The following is an 18,634-nucleotide window of genomic DNA, read 5'->3' as shown; positions in this document are numbered from 1 at the left end:
ATATAAAATGAACGTTTGCCAATAATTTTACCTCATTAAAAAATGAGGAAACCAGTAAAATGTTAATAAAAGGTTCAAAGACAATTAAAGAAGGTAAGTATACACAGGTAATTTGATAAAGGAATGATAAGATAAAATCACTAGGTTAAATACAAAACTTTTTAGTGTCTTAGGGCCATGAGCTGTATCCTTTTATTCCACTAAACAGAAATTATTTTCATCTCTAGAAGACAAAAATCTAGACATTAACTTCTGCCACTACAGGCCTCTGCCACCACACACTAAACAGTTCAGTCAATAAAACGTCAAGCCCAGACCTGCATGGGAAATAGCACTGAACAATCTCTTTTATCAATTTCAAACTTCTGGATAATTTTAGTTCTGAAAGAGCTCAAGAGTTTTTACCTGCCTCAGTATGTCTCTTTTAATGCACTCCACTGGAACCTGTGAGCCCTTTCTGTGTGTAGATTTCGATCTTCAGAGCTTTCTTCAAATCACGGACATTTCCTGCTATTGTTTAATTACTGACATTCCTTCTCCCGTCCCTCTCTATTTTTGGAATTCCTACAACGAGTATAGTGAGTCTTATGGAGCTAATCTTATCTTCTCCATAATGACTTCCATCTTTTGATATGTTTTCACAAATTTCTATTTCAAAAGTGACCTTCCTTTCCAAATCAGCCATTGAAATCACTAGGAAATAATCTTTGATTACAGAAACTCTTACTTGTGTTATATTTAAATCTCCTTAAATGCTCTGATTATGTCTTTTGCTTCAGTTGTATTCCATCTCCTCCCGCAACCCTATTTTACCAAGCATGTGTCCTATTTGTACTGATTACTAACCTTTCTTCTACTGAGTCTTTTAGATAAGTTGCCTTTTTATTATTGTTACTGTTGTTGACTCATTGAAGCTAACATCTGACAGTCCCTCTGCCCATGAAGAGAGGGACTCAATCCACACATATTCAGCTGATTTTTGGCCCATAGGGGCTAGAAAATCTATATATTTATATAAAATCACTGTCGATCCCTGCAAGGTGCAGTGAGCACACATACAAGAGCTGTATAAAACAAGCTCTTTCCAAGAATCTCTGTCTTCACCTCAAGGATCTCTAGTGCTGCTTGCCAAGTTTTTGCCCAGCGCACAGAGAAGAAAGTCTCCACCAGCCCTCCTCACCAGAATTCCCACCTTGCCCAAGGTGACACTCGGATTTAGCTACTCATCAGTCCCACCAACCATATGGCTCAGCAAAGGCAAATAGGTTGGAGTTGAGAGTGAAATAAAAGGAAATTACCATCTTTCGGAATTCTCCACCAGGTATAACTTCAAATTCTCCTTACATCTATGTTGTCTGAGGCCCACTGAAACTGCTGCTTGTTAGCCATGTTGTGTGCAGCCATGGGGTAGGAAGGTCGGGGGACCTGAGGTTAGAAGTTGTCTTAAAGTGGGATGTATGTGAAAAGTAAGCTGTTTAACTAGGAAGGCTAAATTATGTCTTCATTTAACTTGAGGTAAGCAAAGTGATCATGTGTAGACTCCCAACATTGCCAAATCTCGGGCTGGCATTAGCACTGAGTTACCCTGTCTACCAGTTGTTTATCATTCAAATAACTTATTCATCTGGGTTCTTTATTTTTATGTAATTCCTACACTCCAGAGGATAGCATATTTAAAGAACAGATCAAGTCTAAAGCAATACTGAGCCACAGTTGAGTTCTTGGTGAAGACGGAAAGTTAAAACTCTGGCTTCCAGATCATGGAGACATTGGTTTCTATTTGTTCTCTTGAAGTTATTTTGAATAGTTTTTGTTTTTTCTCGTGTTGCAACCGCTGCAACAAAATGGACCTTGGGCTGCCTCCCAATGGGGAGGTCCCCATCCTGCGAAGGCCCAGATATGGGTGCCTTAGACTAGCACTTCTCTAGGCCTTGTAACAAACTGTTCTCTTCTCTGACTTTGGTACAGTCTATTTGGGTTGTCTTTCCTCTTCTCACCACTGACTGCTGAAATCCAGACAGCTGATATTAGTGTGAGGGCTTAGGAACAGACCCCAAAGAGAACTCTATGGCTGTTTTGTAGTGGTCATTGTGGTTGTTAGTGTTTGTTATTGTTTGTCTCAACCACTTAGGTCTGACTACTGTAGACCAAAAATATTGGGTGACATACGGTGGTACAAAGCTCAGCTCACAGGGTGACTAAATTTAAGTTTGGAATTAAACCTCTGGCTACTATAGTCTATCTTTACTTGAATCTCTTGCATATCACCCTTGCAATCCAATGCAGTTAACAGACTGATCACTAATGATCCTCTACTCGAGATAACGGGCCCAGCTTTGTAAAGGTGGAGAATGATACATCCTTTAGGATTACACGTGGCAGCTCTAATAGCCCTAAAAAGGCTTTATGGCTTCATAAAGAAGAGACAAACTTGAAGCACTATCAATATTATTAGAACCTTGAAATAGATTCAGATATTCTCCTGCCTTGTTCCTATTTGATGTCCATAGTTATTCACAGATGCAATAAGAAAACAGCCCTAGGTGAATATTTAAACAGTAGCCTGATTCTGCCTATTTCCTTTATGAACAGAAAACATTGCTTAAATTTTTATTTTCATAGATTTGCATCTTTAATCTTTTTCCTGTTTATTAAATATAAAAGCATAGGAAGAATATATAAATCAACCATGGTCTCAGTAACTAGAGGTAACCTCTATATCATTTTTGCTGAATTGATTTTCAGTCTATAATATATATAAAATAAGTTCAGTCACATCTATATACTCATTGTGTTCAGTGATTTGAACAGTGTATGACTAGTTTTTAATGAATATAATCAAGTTTTTTCAAAATCATATTTGCTTATATTTTTTCTAAAAAGGAAAATAAATATCTTGCTATTATGTAAACTTTTAAATTCAGCATTTTGCTGAATTGACTTTCAGTCTATAATATATATCCAATAAGTTCAGTCATATTATATATATTTATTTTTTTCAGTGATTTGGAGAGTGTAGAGCTAGTTTTTAACAGATATAATCAAGTTTTTTCAAATTTGAACTTACATTAATTATAAAGCCCAATAGTAGTATAAGCATTTGTTTAATATCCTTTTACTTCCCAATCCTTGCCAGTACAACCTGAGAATATGCACCTAAAATATAATTGAATTGTTTCTCATCCTGTCCTCTCTTTTATTTTTTATTCTTCTACTTCATTTGGGTAGAAGTAGGCTTCACACTACACATAAGTCCGGCATCAGTGTTCTGCGGTCCTTTAGCATCAATCTAAATTTTATGCCCTTACAAATAAGCTACTTTTTTTTTCCTTCTTGCTTGAAAATTTTCAATTGTTTTTATACTGGAAAATCACATTTTCACCAGCATATGCTGCTCCTCATTTTATTCATTTTGCCTGGAACATTTTCCTCAGTCTATAGTGAGGTATTTTTTCAGATTTCAGAAACTTTTCTTTATATGTCTTTAATTATTAACTTAATTATAATTTCTAGTCCATTCATTTAGTCTCATTCTCAAGGGTGCCAATTATTCATAGCTTCATATTCTATTTCCCAAATCTATCATTTTGTTTCTTATATTTTTTTCTTCATTATATAAACCATTCTGCCCTAACTGTCCCCAGTGCGGATCTTCATTCTGCAATGGAGTTTAATTTCTATGACTTCTTTTCTTAATATTGGCAGTTTTTTTTATCTTTATCAGCTTCCCTTTTAAATACTCTTTTCTAGATAACCTTTTTATCTTTTAATAACTCAAAGCAGGTGCATTCTTAATTTCCTTCTTTTACCATGATGAACTTTCACGCAAATTTTTTAACAGTACTTTGTAGCAGTGGGTCCTTACTTTTATGTCACATGGGACTTTTTAAAGGATTTCATTTGTTGTTTTTTTCCTTGTTTATGTATCTTTGAACAAGGAGAAATTTTAACCACATCTGGTGATTGCCAGATAGGAAAAGCAGTCATCCCTTTACTCCTACCCAGTGTCCCTGTCTCAAGCCTTTGACTGAATATGGATGAACACAGGCCCTCTAGATGTTTGTCTGAGAGACTTTATGAGACCTGGTCTTAATGTCAGACCCTTACCAGAAATTGCATTGATCTCTAGATAATGATCCTAGACACGTCTTTTTATGTGCACCCGGAGTATTTCTCTAGATAGATAAATAGATAGATAGATCTATAGATAGTTCTGTATATCAATATAGCTATATCAATATTGATATATCTATAGATCTAGGTAGATAGACATATGATAGATAGAATCTAGATCTATCTGTGTGTCTCTGCGTCTACGTGTAAGTATAAAAAACCTATATATTGAACAAGCATGATTTATGATGTACTAAGAAGACAACAGTCCCACACTATTCCTTCGTTTTGGTGTTTTGTTTTTTCCTATTTAATGTAAAGTTTTAAATTGAAATATAAATATAATATACAGAGAAAAGTTAACAAATCTTAAATATGCACCTTGAATTTTTACATAGTATCCTTGTACCCAACAATAATATGAAAACTAAAACATTATCAGCACTTCAGACACCCTCTTTGTGCCTCTTTCCAATAATTAATTGTTCTCAAAAGTAATTACTACTCTGCCTTATATCACCACAGATTAGTTTTACCTATTTTTGAACGTTATATAAACAGAATTATATTTTATGTATCCTTTTGTGTCTAACTTCCTTTGTTCCAGATTATGTTTTTGAGCTCCGTTCATGTTATAAACGGCCAGAATTGTTCATTCTCATTGCTCTATAGTATTTCACTTTATGAATATGTCACAATTTATTTACCTTTCTTCCTGTTGGTACACATTTGGTTTGGGTTCAGTTTGGAGCTATAAACGTGTCTTTTGGTGCATATATACTGAGTTGTAAAGTATGTTCATATACAACTCTGGCAGCTTTTGCCAAACAGCTTTCTGAGCAGTGCATGAAAGCTTTACTTGCTCCAAATCCTCTCTAACTTTTAGTATCATCAATTTTTTAAAATATATCCATTCTTGTAGGTGTCTAGTGATATTTTCCTGTTTCATGTGCTTCTTGGCCTTTTAAATACCCTCTTCTGTGAAGTATCTGTTCAAGGACTTTCCTATTTTTTATTAGGTTGTTTGTCTTTTTCTCATTGATTTGTAGAAGTTCTTTATACATTATGGGCATTAATCGGTCATCAGATATATGTATTGCAAAATACCTTCTTCTACTCTATGGCTTACCTTTCCATTCTCTTACTAATTACATTTCTACAGCAATAAAGAGCAGTCTCTTCTACCTCATTTATTTATTTATATAAGTATGGATGCATGAGTTTTTATCTTCTTCTATATGAGTTATAATCCATTATTCTCATTATATATTTTGTTGTTCAAAGTCCCTTAGATTTGCCCATTGGGAGATCCTTGTGGCATACCCTTGTCTTTTTCAACACTTCATTTGCTTTTAGTGCCACAAGATGTTTCATGCTTTCTGTATTTTTCCTGCTCTACACCTGAACACAATAATTTCTCCTAAGAGCCCTGTTCCATTTGTAATGGATCATGGTACTTAGAAACCAAGATCTAGGTCCTTGCTGTGCTCATTGCTACTAGGGAATAATTGGCTCTAGGCCCTCACTAAATACATAGCTAAAAAATACGTGTGTGTGTGTGTGTACTCACACATCTAAATTTATTTCTATATCTGGCCAACTGTGTGGACACATATATTTAAAATCACAAACTCATATGAGTCTCTCTGATATCTTGGTTTGCAATCACTTTAGCTTCCTTAGATAGGCCTGTGACACAGTCCTCGCTGTCTTCCAGCTACAAGGAACACATTTCAAACACCTTGTGCAGTTCCCTTGAACCTCCCTCTCTAGATGTAGGGTTAGAAGGTGACAACCACCCCTCCACCGCAAACTGGGAGAGCAACTTATATCTGTCTCACAGTCCAATTCAGAGAAAACTCCTCACTAACTTCCTTGCAAAATCCTCTCTGAGGAGCCCAGAAGCTTGAAACACCTTCCCGGTTCCATTTGCCTTGTAAACCTACCTCTCACTCTTCCTGTCTGGCATACTGGTACTCAAACACTGAGGCACAAAAGCACCCCAAGCTACTAGTTTACATGCATTCTACAGATTTTCTCCAGGTTCTGACTAGGGAAAAGGAATAGCTTTCAACACAATTGAAAGTGATTGAGGGGCAGTATAGGGAAGACTTCTCTAAATTCTAGCAGTTAGTTAAGACAGAACACAGCAAAAGGGATGGGTGGTTACCTTTTCCCACTATTTCCTTGTCGGTAGTACATAGATCAAGGTTCCTGATCAACCACATGACAGTTAGAAGCAATTCCCCCAGATGTTGCTAAATCAAAAAGTATTTTTACATTCTCCGTGACACTATGCCTCTGCAACTCCATGTACTTTTGTGAGTATCTTAATGCAAAGGTTAGAGGGTGAATCAGACGTCACTGGTTGGTAATCACCACACATTAGAAATCTTCGTATGTGTTTTAGATTTTGTAAGTTTGTTTTAAGTTATTTTTAGTAGAATCTTTAATGTGGAAGAGCATTAAAAGAAGATGAAAATACATCAAAAGTATGCATAAATTTTGGTCTATCCTGGGTAATTTGATCAAACAAAATGTATAGCTGCTCTAATTTCTATAAATGATTTCTTATAACTTTTAACATTAAAATAATAGCCATTTGACTCAATACTGCACCAGAATTTTGGGGATAGGTTTCAATGAGTATAGGCAGCTAGTTCTGGAGTGTTTGACACCATCAGGATTTGTAGAATCTCTGCTTGCTGGGACAGCTTACCAACCTTTGGGGGGGATTTTTCTGAGGGTTGTAACTGAAATAGCCCATTTCCATTCGAGCGCTAAGCAGGGTGGCAAACAAGCTTACCAGTAATAATCACAAAGACCAATAGCGAGAGAAAAAAATAAGTGTGATCTTCATCTCTCTTTAATAGACTGAGTTACTAAAGAGTGAGTTCAAACTCCAATCTCCTTAATTTTTACCTTGACAGACTTTCTGTTCTCCCCTTTCAGTTTTGTCGGTATCTCATTATTTTTATCACCAATATGATGGATAAAGGGAACACTTTTCCTGACTTGAATACAGACAGGGTGTATATCATGTTTCTAACTGCATTCTTACTTGTGCAGAAGAGCAGGGATAAAAAGCAAGAAGCCCAAAATAGAGTTGCTAACACTTCGATGACCTGTTTACTTTCTCATGTCATCAATTATCATGGACAGTAAATCAATCGTTCTGATTGGTTTCCTACAGCACTGCATAGAATGCATTTCTTTATATATTTAGATACTGTCATTGATCATTATTCTTTAATTATTATTGTATGGCCAGTCTCCAGCACCCAGTAAATTAGCAATGCTTCGAAAGTCAACTAGAATTCAATCTTCCTCTGTCTGTTCTTTTAAATTATTAATTCACTTACTTAACTAACATTTACTAACTTTTACTCTAAGTACTGTTCTAGGCTTTGTGGTCATTGCATCATAATCATTCATCATCGCTTTCATGATAAAATAGGAATGAATATTGTTTGAGCTAGTGTTTTACTAAACACTGCATAAGAAGCACAATAAAATGGCATAGAGATCTACAGTGGGAGGCTGAGGCCAGTGAATTGCTTAAGCCCAGGAGTTCTAGACCAGCCTGGGCAACATAATGAAACCCCATCTCTACCAAAAAATAAAAATAAAATAACTTGCCAGGTGTGGTGGCGCACACCTATAGTCCCAGCTACTGGGGAGCCTGAGGCACGAGAATCACTTGAACCTGGCAGGCAGAGATTGCAGTGAGCTGAGATCACGCCACTGCACTCCAGCCTGGGTGACAGAGTAAGACCCTGTCTCAAAAAAAAAAAAAAGGAAAAAAAAGGCATACAGACCTAAAAGTAGGGATAAGTGCTTCCATTTGAAAATACTAAGAAAGTTTTCATAGAGGACTAAGAGAACTTAGTATCCAAGCTTCTTTGTAAAAGTAAGTAGGTTTTAAACAGATAACATTGGAGGGTGAAGGAGGAATATTCCTAATAAATAAGAAAGCAAAGTATACAAATATCCCAACAGTGACAAATAGCACAATATGACTAAGGTGTGGGGGGTACTTAAACACAGATTTCTTCTTTATCAAAAGGAACAATTTTGGAAATGTAGATTTGAAATAAGTCAGAGATTGCTCAGAATGACAACCTAAAAGGCTTGGATTTTCCTTAGCAATCTTTCCAGTAAATAAACTTTGACATTTTATTTACTTAAAAAATTCCAACTGAAGATTTGCCCGTTTTTCTGTTTGAATTTCTCATCTAAAGCAAAAAATTAAAAATCTACGTATTTAATGTGTTACAGTGTCAGTCAGGTGATTTACAAAAATAAATTGAAATTATTTTACTTTATTGCTTACATTATATGTTAGACAGCGACACCTCATGGTAAAATGTTATTTTACAGCCAAGTGTATGATCGAGGAAGAACACAGACAAAAGCCTGCGAATGGCGTCAGAAGAGTTTTCTCAGCATAGAGATTGCCCAGGATTATAGCAAGGGGTGTGATGGACTTAGCTAAGGGCAGTAAAAGAGATGGCAGGAGATTGGGAGGGACCCGACATTTCCTGAGGGAATTACTAAGTTCCAACACAGCATCAGTATTCAGAACTCTCCATGCCCATGTTCCCTGCATCTGCCAGATAATGACAAGCTCAAAATATTTCTAAGAGTAGCATAAGAGTGAAAAATGCACATCTAGAATCTGGTTCCTGCAGGTCCCTGGGTATTAATGCATGCATACCAACAAGATAAACCCCAAATGTCTAAATGTTTGGACACCACCCATAAATGATGAAAATTTATAAGAACTGTCTTACATATATTCTTGAAGTCTTTCAAAAAACAGAGGTAATATGGCACAGTGTTATAAAGACGCTTTCATTCCCATGAGGCCACTTTTCTGGTCACCACCAGTTCGAAGGCCACTGCATCATCCGTCTATAGATGGTCGTGGCTTTGCGCTAGAGGTATCTTCTCTTTTGATCACGTCCTGAGAATAGAGTGGGTAATAATCCAGGCTAGGATAAACTCTCCCAGCACATAGTGGGGACAAACTGATTCTATTGACAAGGTTGAGTCTCTCTCATGCTCACACAATGACTCCAATAATGTTCAAAGCATACATTCTCTTGCCCACCAACCATCTACGATTGGCAAACTCAGGAAGAAAATGTTCAGTTGTTTCAGTGAAAAGGGAACTTATTTCTCATTTAGGCTCTAGCTGTGTTTCATACGAAGACCTGTCTTCACTCTACATGACTGGAACTCCAACCTTTAGTCCAATGTATCTTGGACTTGAGGAGAAAACATGAAAGTCAGTGCAAAACATCTCTGTCATTTAGTCTTTCACTCATGTTTTCAGGTACTACTACTACTACTACTACTAACCCTGTTTGCTTATATGATTCTAACTGGGTACATTTCATTTCAACTTTTAGCTCAGCATCGTAATGTTAGCTCTTTTTCATAGATCAGACCACATAACAACTTTGAATCATGTTTTTATTATGACAAAAGTTTGTGGATAAAATTCACTTTGCTAAATGACATTAATTTAACACGATGTATTGAATGTCTGCTATGTGCCCATTACAGAACTAGGTTCAAGGCAAAGGCCAACAGAGAATAAGCATACTTTGTTTCCAACATCAAACGTGTGTTTTTCCTCTACATTTGCATCCAAAGAAAATGCTCTTATTCACATCAGGTTTAATCTCTTAGCTTGACTTACGCTAAATTTATATTATATAGAGACTAAAATATGCTTTCGAAATTTTCAGTTTCTATTCTTGTCTGTTTTGTAATCTCCCAAGAACATCTGGAAGCTGGGGGAAACATCAGAGCAAGAGAAGAATGTTCAAATATACAGGGACCATCCAGAGACATGTGGCCTGCACGTTGATGAGCAATGTGAACTGAATTACTGTTGTATCTGGAGGAATTCCATAAAAGAGAGTAATCAGTCTATTTGGATCCCAACTGCCTTTTCCCGCCCCCAAAGAGAGGGAACTAGTGTGGGTGGAGAAACCCAATGCATCCCAAGGCAGTCCTGCTTTCTAAAGGGCCCGCCAGGACAGGATCCTGGTGGGTTGTAAGGAGAACGGCAGGAAGAAGTGCTCCCAGGAAGCTGCCTACCCACTGCCACCACCACAGGGTTCCATCCAACTGGTAGGAAACCTGCCCTCTTGGCAAGACATACCCTAAAGAGACTGATTCTCCTTCTGTCTCTCCTGTTTTCTCCACTTCTAGCAGAACAGTGTTCCCAGTGAGAATCACGAAAAGATAGTGAGGTCTTCTCGTCCATAAGTTGGTTTATTTCCTTTAGCATGAATCCAAGCCCAGTTTAATTCTCTAAAACCACAGCTGGTCAACATCACTCATAAAATTAAATAATCAACAGCTACATGAAGTGCATACTGCATGACTGTCACACATCTACAAGAACTTTTCAACCTTTCTTGGCCACTTTGCGGTGTGTGGAATATCTATAAGCAACAGATAGTGTAATATTTTCTGAACTCAGTCTGAAGTTTTCTGTTATTTGATTGATGATTTTAGACCATTCATATCTTACATGAAAAGAGATGCACATGCCTTGCCATTTCGTCTGATTTTAGGTTTACTGTTCCTTATTCTTCATTGTCATTTCCTCTTTTCTATTTTCTTACACTGGCTGACTTGGTCACATTTTTTTTCATTCCCTTGCCTTCATCACCCCTCCACCTCCATCTCTTCCTCCACTAAGCTGTGTTTATTAATCTTGCTGACAATTGGATCTGTATTGCTCTATTAATGCATCTAAATTAAAATATAATTATGCCCTGCCACCTGAATATTTTGCTTTATCACTCCCTTCCTGCCATGCTCCCTTCTAAGCCCACAGTTTTGCTGAACTAGGAATTGTCCTGAGAACTGTCTTCCGCACTGGCTCAGCAGATCTCCATTTTAAACTGGCAGTCTACAAACCCAGCCCCGAGGACACAGCCAGCCCGCTTCCAGGCGTCTCCTGCGAGCTGCTCCCAGGAAAGAACAGCAAAGCAACCTGGTCCAGTGTGGACATGCTGTTCAAATCATCTGTGGTTGAAGACTATTTATTTAATCTTTTGCAGACATTTTTGGCAAAATATTATATAAATGAATTACTAGAAAAAAAGAAATATACAAGTAAAAACATATGAAATATAAGCCCCAATCTTTTGTTATTAGATTCAATACACATAGAAATAAATTTTAAGACATACAATCAAAACAAACAGCATGGGATAAAATAAGAGAATCTCAAAACCATATGAATGATTCATTGAAAGTGTGTTTACAGATTAATATAGAAAATGCTTATTATTCTTGCCACTTTTACTCACTGTGCAATAAAAACAAAAAGTTATGAAAGAAATAATGGTCTCTGTGGTAAGTACTGTGTAGATACTTTGTACAAACACTATACATATCAACATTTAAGGTTTTTAACGTTACAAAGGAACTTGTTTCTTGCTTATTAACTTATCTAAATCAAATCGAATTGGCAACAATACTGCTTACAGGGTATGACGGATATCTAGTTTCTATGTTTTCTTTTAATAATACTGATAGTAGAGAGACAAGTCTTAACCAGGGGTATGTTGGCAGGAACAGAATAAGATATTTTAAAGGCATCTGAGCAAGATCAGAATATTCACTCTCAACTTTTATCTAAAATGAAGCAAGTGACACTACATTTGCAAAACTTAACTTCTATCCTTGTTAATCTTTTGTCCTTATTCTTTTATCCTTATCAGTAGCAAGTCACAACAATTTATCCTGTAAAGTTGTAGTTAAATTTGTGTTATTTTAATGAAAGCAGTGGATTTTGGATTCTATACACTTTTAGATTAGAGTTTACCAATTAATTTTAAAATATCACCTGCTGTAAGTAACTTGCTTCTACCGTGCCTGCCAAATTCCAAACCCTGAATTGGTCTAGATACTCTTCAGGGAGACAAGTCACCTGATCACATGCTTGGATGTCATGGCAATGACAAAAAAAAATTCTGTAAGTTTCTAAATGCCTACTCTCAACCTCACTACAAACAGTTCACAGACCACTATTGGTCCACAGATCAGACTTCAAATAACAGTGACCTAGAAGGCATTGCTGGAGGCTCGAGGGAAACTCTGGTTTTCCTCCTTTGAGGGTTAGAGTGAGACTGGAAAGACTGTCACCACCTGGGGAGCTTTGGTAAAAGATAAATCCCAGGGGCTCTTACCTGTGTTTTCCCTGCTGGAAGCTTTTCACTGGTGAATCCATCTGTCTGTGGTGACTTCTACATACACATTCTAGAGCAGCACTGTCCAACAGACCATTCTGTGATGGTGGGAATGAGCTAGACCTGTGCAATCCAATTCAGTAGCCACTTGCCACAAATGGCTACCAGGTACTTGAAACGTGGCTAGTGCAACTGAGGAAATGGAATTTTTATTTTATCTTAATTGATTTTAATTTAAATGGCCACAGTTGGCCAGGGACTACTGTATTGGACAGGACAGCCTAGAAGCTTTTGTCTGGCTGGGATACCAGATGGGAAGGGTCCCATCCGGTAAGCAGAGGCCTGGAGTCTGGGGCTGACATGGCAGAGTGCAGCCTGCTTTGCCGGGAGCTCCAGGGCACAAGAGGTTCCACGGAGCTAAGAGGAAAAGGGAACTGCCATCCCAGATGGGCTCTGGTCAGCTCTCTACATGCCTTTTATCTCTCTGCAGACTTATGGCATCAGGAGCTTTGAATTGTGTCATCTCCAAGACTCTGAAGGTCCTTACAACACTAGCAATCCCCCTCACGCCTTAGCAGACCTCTACTTGATGTCCTGCTCAGATGATGGAGAACCAGCCGCCTTCCTCTTGCAAACTGGCTTCTTGCACAGTCACCTGGCCTCAGACTAGAACCATGGCTCTCAAATTTCAGGGAAAGTATGATCAAGTAGTTCATCAGGAAGCACAAATGCCACATGGACAGGGCGATTCTTTTTCAAGAAGACCCACAGACTTCTCCTGGCTAGGCTCTGAAGAAGCCACAAAAATCTGTCCTTCCACTAGGCTTTCAGGAGAGATGAGCCGTCTCCATTTCCATCAGTCACTCAGCTCTTCCCCAGCACCACAGACAACTGGCCGCCTCGGAGGCTCTTCCAAGTTTCCTCCAGTAGGCTCTTTAGTTGCTATAATGTTCCAGAAACTGAAGTGGGAATGGAAGCTATCAGGTTTTCCATATTCCAAAAATTGTCTGCAGCACATTCCCTGAGAAAGTGTTGCATCCTTGCCCTGAACACCTTCCAACAGAATGACTAAGGAATACTCAATGCTAGACCATTCCAGCCTGTTCACCCACCAAGAAGTGGAACTTGTCTGAAGCTACAGGACCACAATTGACCACACCCTCCCCTCCTTCTTTGCTTTATCTTTTTGGAACATATCCTGTTTATTATTAACATTTTTAAACTATGAGACTTAAAGATAATCTGTTCTAAGCCCCTAATCTTGTACATGATTAAAAAAAAATCACAAGGACAAATAGAAGGCATGCACACCATCACTCTCCTATCCTCTACCCACAGCAGAGATCACTAATCAATTAAGGCAATCTTTTCCACTGCACACAGGTGTGGCCTTAAAATCCTTCCAGACAGAATGCTTCAGGCAGACTTTTCATATTTAATCATAAACATAAATGACATCAAACATTAAACCCATCTGCCAATCCAGTATTAAATGATGCTAAAGCAGTTTGTGGTAAAACTGGGCCCATGTTTCCTCTCTGAGCTTATTGACTTTTCTGCTGCATCACAATGTTGTACTTATGTTCAAATGTCACACTTTACATCTTCCGCAAATATTCCCTCTAGGTTTAACTTTTCCAACAAAGTATCTCATCATGTTTTTGTCTTTTCATTTTTGTTCTTGAATAAGTAATACATTTACTTGTTTCAAACTCAAAGCAATGTAAAGGTATACTCTGAGAAGTCATGCTACCACCCAAGTCTCCATCCACTTCATTCCTCTGCTTTTACTAGTTTATTGTTTATCGTTCCAAGGTTTCTTTGTGCAAATACATGCAAATCAAATATATATTCTCATTTTCTGTACTGGCCATACACAAAATGTAGCGTATTATATATACTTGTAGCACCTTTCTTTTTTTGACTTAACAATACAACCTAGAAACGGATTTTTCTCACTTTTTCGTAGGTTTATAATCGTTTTACTTTTGACATTTAGGTCATTTGAATAATATGCAAGCTATAAGACCTGCTTTCTTAAACCTTGTTTTTGTCCTCTCTGAGATTCGATGCCACTATTTGGGCAGTTAAAACTAAGTGGCCCTTTTCGCTTAATTATCCATGATCGATCTTCTTCAAAATGTAGGTGAAGTTTCTCTACTATCCAGCACATGACATGGCCAATGTTTTTATTAAGAAAATAAATTTTATTAAAGCCACTACATAAAATATTTCTTCTGATGGACACTAAAATAATAAACATACATAAAGTATCATAACAGCTTAATAATAATTCAGTATTTTTGAGTTTCCAAGTATAAAACCGGAGGCTTCAGAATTAATTTTAAGGATTGAGTCCTGGTTATTAGCAGACACATGTCTGCTTTAAAACTCTGTCCTTTTCTCTATTAGAAAGCCAAAGCCTGCTTTGGCTCTTAGAGCCTTAGTAGAGCCTCAGAATTGACCCACTAGGCTAGTCTCTGATTAAATGGACCCCAAAGTGTTAGCCCGAACTCTTTTGTTAATTGCCTTGAGTGAGTTTGCCTAATCTATCAAAGGAACATGTGAAACCTCTGATCTGTATGGCAGCCTTAAGATTTCTGATCTTCATTATCTTCTACAAAAGTTCATCACGTTTGTATTTTTCAGTCCCTTTTCAATCCCCTGATAAGAATGACCTGTTAATAGATAAATTTAGGCACATTAAAATTTTAACAAGTTTATTTGAGCATTCAGCAATTCATGAACCCAGCAGTCTCAGACCACAAGTGGTTCAGCACTCTACTAAGAGGGTGCAAGGGGAAAACTTGTATAAGGTGTTTGTGGAAGCAAGACAAAGAAAATATCTGATTGATTTAGGCTGAAAATCTCTAGCTACAGGTTGGTTAGCAATTTCTGATTGCTTAAACTAAAGTTTTATTTTAGTGTTTACGTTGAGTTAGGTTTTGGTTTGCTTAAAAGGCACTGGAGCCATCTCAGCCTAGTGGCCTGGAAATTAATTATTATAATAGATCCCCTCCCTAAGAAAGCCAGCATCCCTAAAGGAAAATAAATACTGAGGACTTTATGCAAAGCAAAGAAATGGATGTAAAGACGTAGATCCTCATTGCCCTCACAATACTTCTTTTCCTTGAACAAAGGCTGAGAATGGATAAAGATAAATTTAGGCACAGTGAGGACAAAGATAAAGAATAGCAAGAACTTGTAGCTTGGATTATTGATGCCAGAGAAGTGGAGACGCCATGTGGAGAATATTTTTACCCATTTCCCACCACTGCTTCCTGGACAGAGATAATGTGGGACCCCTGTGAGTATAGCCCACCTGGCAACCTTGCCATATTTCCATCCTACAAGGCTTCAGGACAGCACAGGAATTTATATGTCAGTCTAAACACTAAACAAGAACATTAGCCTTAACAACACAAAGTAGTAATTCATTTCTTCCTTATGTAGCTGAGCACTTAATGATCCAAATCTTGGCGACTGAGTTGGGTAATAGTTCATTGCTGGATGACCCATCTTGACTTTCAAATTTGCTATTGTTTTTACATTATCCTCAAGTGTTATCATTAGGTTGTGAGCAAGACTCATTTTCTTAATCATTCCCAATCTCCCCAACCCTTTTTCACTGAATAATATCATCAACGGGCTGTACAAATTGAACAGCTAAGATTTAGTTGAATTAGTAACACCTAAAAGATCATTTACAGCTGCAGCAATAAGCCTCCCATTTCATCTAATTTGAGAGGAAGATTATTTTGCTAAATCCCCACTGATATTTTGAGTTGACAAACAATGAAGCAATCCTGATAAAGTGAATAAATGAGTTTCATAAAGCCACTGCTTTTTTGTTCCTTCTTCAATAAACTGAACACTATACCCCAAGCACAAGTTTAAGAGCCAAGAACAAAATATATAAGCACCAGTCACAACAGTTATTAAGCAACATACTCCACAGAAACTGTCCTGAATCTTCAGAAGCATATTAACTTTGGGGCAACCATCCACCAGGAACACTGCTACAGCTTTTATGCTTAAATTCTTAAACATGCAGGAACAGAGAAAAATGTTGCTTGGTCCCTTTATCATGAGAGTACTTAAGTATTTACTAAAGCTAATGTCTCCCAATAAATTACAGCTCATTCCCCAAAGATGGTTATTTCTCAAAAAAGCTATGAAGCACTTAAAAAGAATGGTCAATAAGATTTCATGGAGAAATGGCAGTCTAGCTAAGCCTGCTCTAGCTTGGTATATGACAACTTTTTTCATCTGAGACAGTGTCTATTTTGAACACATGTGTAATATGAAAATAAATGGAAATTATGAACACAATGTTAATGAGTGTGTTATATAGGAAACAAGACAGGAGATAATATAGGAAATGCACAGAACAGGGCATAGAGAATGAAAGCAATAATTAAATAAAAAGGAGAGAGGAAAAATGAACAGAAAGAAGACAGAAATGAAGAGAAAGGTTAAAGGGCAAGAGAAACCCTGCCGAGTCTGGCTTGATAAGTGGTGTATGATCACTTACATAATCCATGAGAAGATTTTCGCAGGTCAGGAGTTAGAGTGGTTGCCTAGGTTTCCTGTGAACATACCTGGCTTTGTCCCAAAGCTATTAATGCATGGTGACCCTGGCAGGATCACCTGGGACAACGCATTCCATACTTTGGCTTACTTGGCGACACCATTGTGGAAGGAAAAGGGAGAGGCTGTATTAAGGAAGCAGTAAGAAAAAGGGGTATCCATGGAATACCAGAAAATTCTGGGTTCCTTTTCCCTCAACAGTAGTTCAAGTAGGGTCCGTTAACATTTGTCCTCAGCAAAATTAAATGTTGTCACCCACTTCGCCATGTACAATGGAAGTTGTACAATGGGCAGAATTTGAAAGTTGCTTTGTGGCAACTAAAACATATCTAGTCATTTGTTTTAAAGTTGATTACTCAGTTTGAGATGTGCAAACTTACTTTTCCTAGAAATCTAGGAAAACAACTAAACCCCTTGCCTTCCTGAGGATCAGTTGCACAGCTTATTAAGGCAAATAAATGTCAGCAAAGCAAAGGGGGGTCTGCCTGTTGTTTTTCCTCTCTCCGTAAGTGCAAACAGCACCTTAGGAGGAGTCGGGAGAGCCATTTATTTTTCAACTAACAAAGGTGACAGCAATCAAGTAGTCGAGTCAGGACCTGAGCTCCATTGTGTCCCACGCTTGTTCCCTGACTTCTATACCACACACCAGTCAGTCAGTTTGTACTCTAATTACCCGACATAAGTTTTTCAACCATGACAGATATCTGTGAAGTGTTGAGATGCTAAAGAAAAGGTCAAGAGGTCCCACCTTCTGCAGGTGGGCTGCTTGCCTTGTATGGAGCCATTGGAGCCCCTCACTTAGTGGAACTGAGAACTCTTTTAACAGCTAACATTTAGTAAGCTGTTAACTGTGTGCCAAGCAATGTTCTGAATTGCATATGAGTCAACTCATCTATTACACACAACTGCTCCCAGAAGTAGTTGTCTCCATTTTACAGGTGAGGCAAACAGCACAGAATGGTCAAGCGGCCCAAGGTCTCATCACACATGGGTTGGAGGTACTAGAATGTAAACTGTGGCTCCCAACTGTGCCTTCCTCCACCGTAACAAGCCACCATTCACTTGATTCTCTCTCTTGTTTTTAAGCCTGCTGCTATTTTTTATTTAACGTCATGGCCGCCAAATCTTTGGTTTTTTAAAAAATGTTTTAATATGTTTTATCGTTGTCATATTCTATTTTTGTGATATTTTCCAAATGTTACTGTGCGTTTTCAGTATCTTATTTTACTTTCTTTAAGAAAGAAATTAGCCACATAGTACATTATCTCTCTCCTTCCTACCACTACCTGTGCAAACTTAACCCCAGAGACAACCAGGGTTGCGTGTGCGTATGTGTGTGTGTGTGTGCATGCCTCACTATGAATTTATTGTATTACGTTAATGCATTATATGTATTTATTTTTTTAAATACAAACACACATACCTTTTTAATATAAAGGGATCATACCCAACACACATTTCTGTAACTTGCTATTTTCAATAAACAATAGGTTGAAGCTCTTTTAATGCCTATGCATATAGATATAAATCTTTCTTCTAACAGATGCAAATAGTCAAATGTTACCTTAACTGAGGCTGTCCCTGACCATTCTGTATAAAACAGCAACCCACCCACTCTCATCTCTTACCTTGCTTTATTTTATTCTCAGCTTTTATCAACCAGAGCATACCTGTTTATTGTCTATCTCCCTCCACTAAAAGGTAAGCTTTAT

General features: G+C 37.7%; 1 long non-coding RNA gene across 1 annotated transcript in view; it reads left to right on the top strand.

Moving 5' to 3' along the window:
- Positions 1-16,165, top strand: part of LOC131381584 (uncharacterized) — a 170,312-nt gene extending 154,147 nt beyond the window's left edge. Inside the window, exons 3-4 of the long non-coding RNA XR_009210420.1 lie at positions 9,903-10,257; positions 12,823-16,165. This is a non-coding gene — a long non-coding RNA (uncharacterized LOC131381584). The remainder of the gene's footprint in view (positions 1-9,902; positions 10,258-12,822) is intronic.
- The last annotated feature ends 2,469 nt before the right edge of the window (positions 16,166-18,634 follow it).

Source organism: Hylobates moloch, unplaced genomic scaffold (assembly GCF_009828535.3).
Source record: "Hylobates moloch isolate HMO894 unplaced genomic scaffold, HMol_V3 SCAFFOLD_16, whole genome shotgun sequence".
Taxonomy (NCBI): domain Eukaryota; kingdom Metazoa; phylum Chordata; class Mammalia; order Primates; family Hylobatidae; genus Hylobates; species Hylobates moloch.
The sequence above is the reverse complement of the archived record's forward strand: the minus strand, read 5'-3'. Positions and strand labels throughout refer to the sequence as shown.